Here is a 6,438-nt window from a genome sequence, read left to right on the forward strand (position 1 = left end):
TGTATACACACACACCATTTTTTCGAAAGGTAAAAATTAATTCACATACTCTATTAGACACACTCTCACACACATACTCAAACTGCATAAAAATTAAAAAGTCACGATTTCTGTGTAGTTTAAATGTATGTAATAAATACCACACTTTTTCAAATTCTCACTTTCCTATCTATCTTGTAAGATATTGAATCGAAATGTATGTTTGCTATAACTTAGAGGATTGAGAAGGAAGAGGGTCAGAAATAAGTATGTTCTGTTCAAATACCTATAGATGGTGGTTTGTCTATTGAGGGAGAAGAAAAGTCAGGAAAAATGGAAGCAGAAAATTCTGCTGCTTCATGTATTATCCGTGCCTTACTAGAGTCTAATAAAATATAAAAGTAGAAGCCTCACGTAATCCTCTACCATGTCAATTTTACCGATTACATGTCTATCTGGTGTCAATAATAAATGGATATTTATAAATTCCTAAATAAATATGTGCTTAAAATTGTGTCAGCTGTAATCTTTGGTTCAGCTTATATGTTGTTTTTGCACAAATGATCCATTTGTCTAGCTTTGTTTTCTAAACTTCTTTACGTGAAAAGATATTGCTTTGATGCTAACTACTTTCCCTTCCAATTGGTAATATTTGAGAATTTGCTATGTTTCTTAGTAGTATGCAAGTCAAGAAATTTAAGGCATATTTAGTATATGTGTTTAAACACATGTTTTCAGTTTTTAAATAACATTACATGCATTTTCACACACTTTTTTACTCACACATATTTTCAAAAAATACAAATACTGTTACCAAACAACTCCTAAGAGTTGGAACTACAAGTGGAAATGCTCTCCTAGACGAACCCATGCAATAGTAACTAACATGTAATTTATCCACCATTTTCTAAATAAACTCTCCAAAATAAACACTCAATCTCAAATCTTTTCTGCCATCTCAAGATGCTAACAAATTTGATACACGCCCCTACCCCAAAAAAAAAAGGCTAACCCCTTTCTCCTACACCCACAGGTGATTTAGCACCATCCATAGGTGATTTGTATTTTAGGCAAAAATGATATAACATTTGAACATGTTCTATTACAAACTAAATTTAAACAGCAAAGTTTTAATGGATCCATTGCTTGCATCATGCTTGCTTTGGAACTAAAAGTTCAAGATTTGATTTCTTTTATCTCAGAAAAAAATGCAAGAAAATTGATAGTGGGTAACGAACATTATTAGAATTACTAAATGATTGCAATTGGTTTAAAATATTTAGATGTAGTTTTCAAGATATACATGCATAAGCTCCCACTTTGATGGTCTAATAGCAAAATATTTCCCATGTTTTGATGTTCTACGAGCAAAGGTGGGGAATAACCCTTCTATGCTTGGTGGACTATTCACAAGTGGACTCAATGATCTCAGTAAAAAGGTGACCCATGAACTTGCACAATATACTAAGAGTCCATGTGGAAACAGTTTATTTAGCTGAAACTGAAAATTTTTTACTTAAAGATTTGTAGATAAAGCTAAAAGGTAGTTGAAACAGTACAGTGAGACTCATGAATAGTACCAAAAGTACAATGAGACCTATGAATAGTAAAAAAAAATTAGCTAAATAGTAGCAAAAATAGTTAAACAATTAAAAAAAAAATTACACTTTACCACGCTAAATTATGCATCAGGTTACACTTTGTACCCTAAACTATTCGAACGTACACTTGGCATCATAAACTATCACACTTTACAACTCGGTGTTACTTTTGCTGTTTTGTTTAACAGAATACTGGTGCACATGACAAGCACATGCATCTTGCTTCGATAGTACAAACTTAAAAGACTAAAACACTCTGCTTCAAAATTAATTAAAACAAAACCCAATTTTTTTTGCATCACTTTTTAGTTGTTCAAAATATTTGGGGGTAAAAAGTGCTTGTTTCCACTCATTGAACGAACAACTCCAGCAAGCAATTCATCCAGAGTGGAGTCAGGGTTACCTCCAGAAGATCTTGAAAGCCTTTTATAGACTTCTACACAAGCATGGGCCTTTTCAAAGAAATGGGTTTGGCGAAGTTTGTGGAGCTGAAACTTTTATTTTCTTTCCATTTTCTCTACAACCAAACAGATGCTAAGAAGTTCATTGATGATTCTGTGCAATAAAGACAGAAATGTAAGAGAAAATGTACATATGATAGAATAACACTTTAAAATATTATTGGTTAGCCTTAGTTGATTGCAGTGTGAGATTTTGGCAGAGTTGGCAGAGTTTGAAAGTACCAAAAAAAGTATTAAAATATTATTATATACAATTTGTTGTTAGTCTTAGTTGATTCCAGTGTGAGATTTTGGCAGAGTTTGTTGAGCTTTCTACTTTTTCTGGAGACAAAAATATCACGTCAACTCCATAGTATTCATCAACTCTTTTTTTTTTTTTCCTTTCATATTCTCTTGAACCAAACAGAGGCTAAGAACTTCGTTGATGATTCAGAGCATTATAGACAGAAATGTAAAACAACACTCCTATTCTTTGCTTTGTTCTCTCGGCAGCCAAACAGTGGTGTTAGTTAAGGCATTTTCAGATATAATTTGATTTACAATTGATTTCACATCCAATTTCTCAGCAATCAAACAAAGGCTAATACTTGTGTAGCTTCTGGCAAGTCTAAGGCAATGATAATCAGCAATACCAGTAGAAAGCCATATCACTGGAGAACCATCTTCATGGCCACTGGCCAGAGATGTCCCATGATTCTAACCATCCAAAGCCCTCACATCTGATTACCTTTTCCTTTTCTTTCTCTGAACTTTCTTCAAGAGGAAATATAAGACCAGAGATAAACATGACATCAACTTCCAACGTCTCAAGGGGCTGCGGGACACCATTTTCATCATGCAAGACAAAATTAGTTAGTCTTCTATTTGGGCGACCATCATCTTTTCCAAAAGTCAAGCGTACAGCTAGAAACTCTTCATCAAGACAAGACTTCTTGGATATGCGAACAGATTGTTGCTTGAAATCTGTTGGAAGCTGAAGCAATTTTCAAATTGGGGATTCGCGGTTTATAAAAATCTGGATTTGGGGAAGAGGCTGCACCAGGGAGGGGAAGAGAGATGTGAAAAAAAAATTAGGTTTTGTTTTAATTGATTTTGAAGTAGGGTGTTTTAGTTTTCTAAGTTTGTTTCCCCTAAGCAAAATGCATGTGTTTGTCATGTGTAGTAGCATTCCGTTAAATATAATAACAAAAGTAACACCAGGGTACAAAGTGTGATAATTTAAAGTGCAAAGCGTGCGTTTAAATATTTTATGGTGCAAACACATCATATACGATAGGAGATTAAATGTCACCTATTCCATCGAAAGAATGTTGAATTGTTTATACTTCTCACTAGTATTGCTTAGGAAAGATTCTAGGCTAGAGCATCTCACATTTTCAATTAACTTTGATGATCCTACCAGTTAAAAAAAAAGGCAATAACCATATAGTTATCATTTTGATTCCAAGAACTCTAAGCTATTAGTTTACTATACCTAACTCAAAACACTCACGATATTCAGATTTCATATATTTACTAATGAAATTTACCCTTTATAATCCTATTCAAATTTATTGATCCTCGAATTTCGTAAATAAGAAATAATCAATGAAATTTCTATCTAAAACAAGTCGAAACTTTGGCAAAGTAACTTTAAAGTCAATTGATCTAGCAGTTTCACCATACAAATTTTTGGCATGAATTTCAAACAAAACAAAACAAAACTATTCCCAAATAGTGAACAAAAACAATAAAATAGATAATAGACAGAACAACAAGGACACCACGTCATTTCCCCTAACATCAACACTTTACGCATTCAGTGTCTTTTTTTTTTCCTAAAATAATCACAATTTTAATTAATCATTATTTCACATTTTCACTGTGAAGCACATGACTTTTGGAACTTGTCATACTAGACATTTCAATAGCTCCCTATAATAGTTTTACAATATCAAACAAACACATCGTATACGAAGGAAACTCAAATGTCACCTATTCCGTCAAAAGAATGTTGAATTGTTTATACTTCATACTAGTATTGCTCAGGAAAGATTCTGGGCTAGAGCATGTCACATTTTCAATTAACTTGGATGATCCTACCTATTAAAAAAAAAGGTAATAACAATATAGTTATCATTTGGATTCCAAGAAATCTAAGCTATTAGTTTACTATACCTCACTCAAAACACTCACGATATTCAGATTTCATACATTTACTAATGAAATTTACCCTTCATAATCCTATTCCAATTTATTGATCCTTGAAATTCGTATATTAGAAATAATCAATGAAATTTCCATCTAAAATAAGTTGAAATTTTGGCAAAGTAACTTTAAAGTCAATTGAACTAGAAGTTTCATCATACAAATTTTTGGCATGAATTTCAAACAAAACAAAACAAAACAAAACGATTCCCAAATAGTGAATAGAAGCGGTAAAATAGATAATAAACAGAACAACTAGGACACCACGTCATTTCCCCTAACATCAACACTTTATGCATTCAGTGCCTTTTTTTTTTCCTAAAATAATCTCAATTTTAATTATTAACTATTTTACATTTTCACTGTGAAGCACATGTCTTTTGGAACTAGTCATACTAGACTTTTCAATAGCTACCTAAAATAGTTTTACAATATCAAACAAACCCATCGTATACGATAGGAAACTCAAATGTCACCTATTCCATCAAAAGAATGTTGAATTGTTTATACTTCACACTAGTATTGCTTAGGAAAGATTTTGGGCTAGAGCACCTCACATTTTCAATTAACTTGGGTGATGCTACCTATTAAAAAAAAGTTAATAACAATATAGTTATCATTTTGATTCCTAAAAATCTAAGCTATTAGTTTACAATACCACACTAAAAACACTCACGATATTTAGATTTCATATATTTACTAATGAAATTTACCTTTTTATAATCCTATTCCAATTTATTGATCCTCGAATTTTGTATATAATTAATAATGAAAAAATTTCCATCTAAAATAGGTCGGACTTCTGGCAAAGTAACTTTAAAGTCAATGGAACTAGAAGTTTCATTATGCATATTTCTGGCGTGAATTATGAAGAAAACTGAACAACGCTCAAATTCTGAACAAGACCACTAAAATAGGTAACAAATAGAACAACTAGAACACCACTTCTTTTCCCCTTACATAAAAATGTTATGCACTCACTGCATCTTTTTTTCCAAAAATAATCCCAATTTTAATTAGTAATTACTCCACATTTTCAGAATAAAGCACATGACTTCTGGAACTAGTCATACTAGACTTTTCTATAGCATGCTCAAATAATTTTACAATATCAAAGAAACACATCGTATACGATTGGAAACTCCAATGTCTCCTATTCCATCGAAAGAATGTTGAATTGTTCAGACTTCACACTAGTATTGCTTAGGAAAGATTCTAGGCTAGAGTGTCTCATATTTTCAATTAACTTGGATGATCCTACCTACTAAAAAAAAGGTAATGACAATATAGTTATCATTTTGATGGCAAGAAATCTAAGCTATTAGTTTACTATACCAAACTCAAAACACTCACGATATTCAGATTTCATATATTTTCTAATGAAATTTACCCTTTATAATCCTATTCCAATTTATTGATCCTCGAAATTCTTATATAAGTAATAATCAATGAAATTTCCATCTAAAATAAAGCGAAATTTTGGCAAAGTAACTTTAAAGTTAATTGCACTAGAAGTTTCATCATACAAATTTTTGGCACGAATTTCAAACAAAACAATTCCCAAATAGTGAACAGAAGCGATAAAATAGATAGCAAACAGAACAACTCAGACACCACGTCATTCCCCTAACATCAACACTTGACGCATTCAGTGCCTTTTTTTCCCCTAAAATAATCGCAATTTTAATTAATAACTATTTCACGTTTTCACTTTGAAGCACATGAGTTTTGGAACTAGTCATACTAGACTTTACAATAGCTACCTAAAATAGTTTTACAATATCAAACAAACCCATCGTATACGATAGGAAACTCAAATGTCACCTATTCCATCAAAAGAATGTTGAATTGTTTATACTTCACACTAGTATTGCTTAGGAAAGATTCTGGGCTAGAGCATCTCACATTTTCAATTAACTTTGATGATCCTACCAGTTAAAAAAAGGTAATAACAATATAGTTATCATTTTGATTCCAGGAAATCTGAGCTATTAGTTTACTATACCTCACTCAAAACACTCACGATATTCAGACTTCATATATCTTCTAATGAAATTTACCCTTTATAATCCTATTCCAATTTATTGATCCTCGAAATTCTTATATAAGTAATAATCAATGAAATTTCCATCTAAAATAAGGCGAAATTTTGGCAAAGTAACTTTAAAGTTAATTGCACTAGAAGTTTCATCATACAAATTTTTGGCACG

The sequence above is a fragment of the Castanea sativa genome, chromosome 6, assembly GCF_040712315.1.
Source record: "Castanea sativa cultivar Marrone di Chiusa Pesio chromosome 6, ASM4071231v1".
Classification (NCBI taxonomy): domain Eukaryota; kingdom Viridiplantae; phylum Streptophyta; class Magnoliopsida; order Fagales; family Fagaceae; genus Castanea; species Castanea sativa.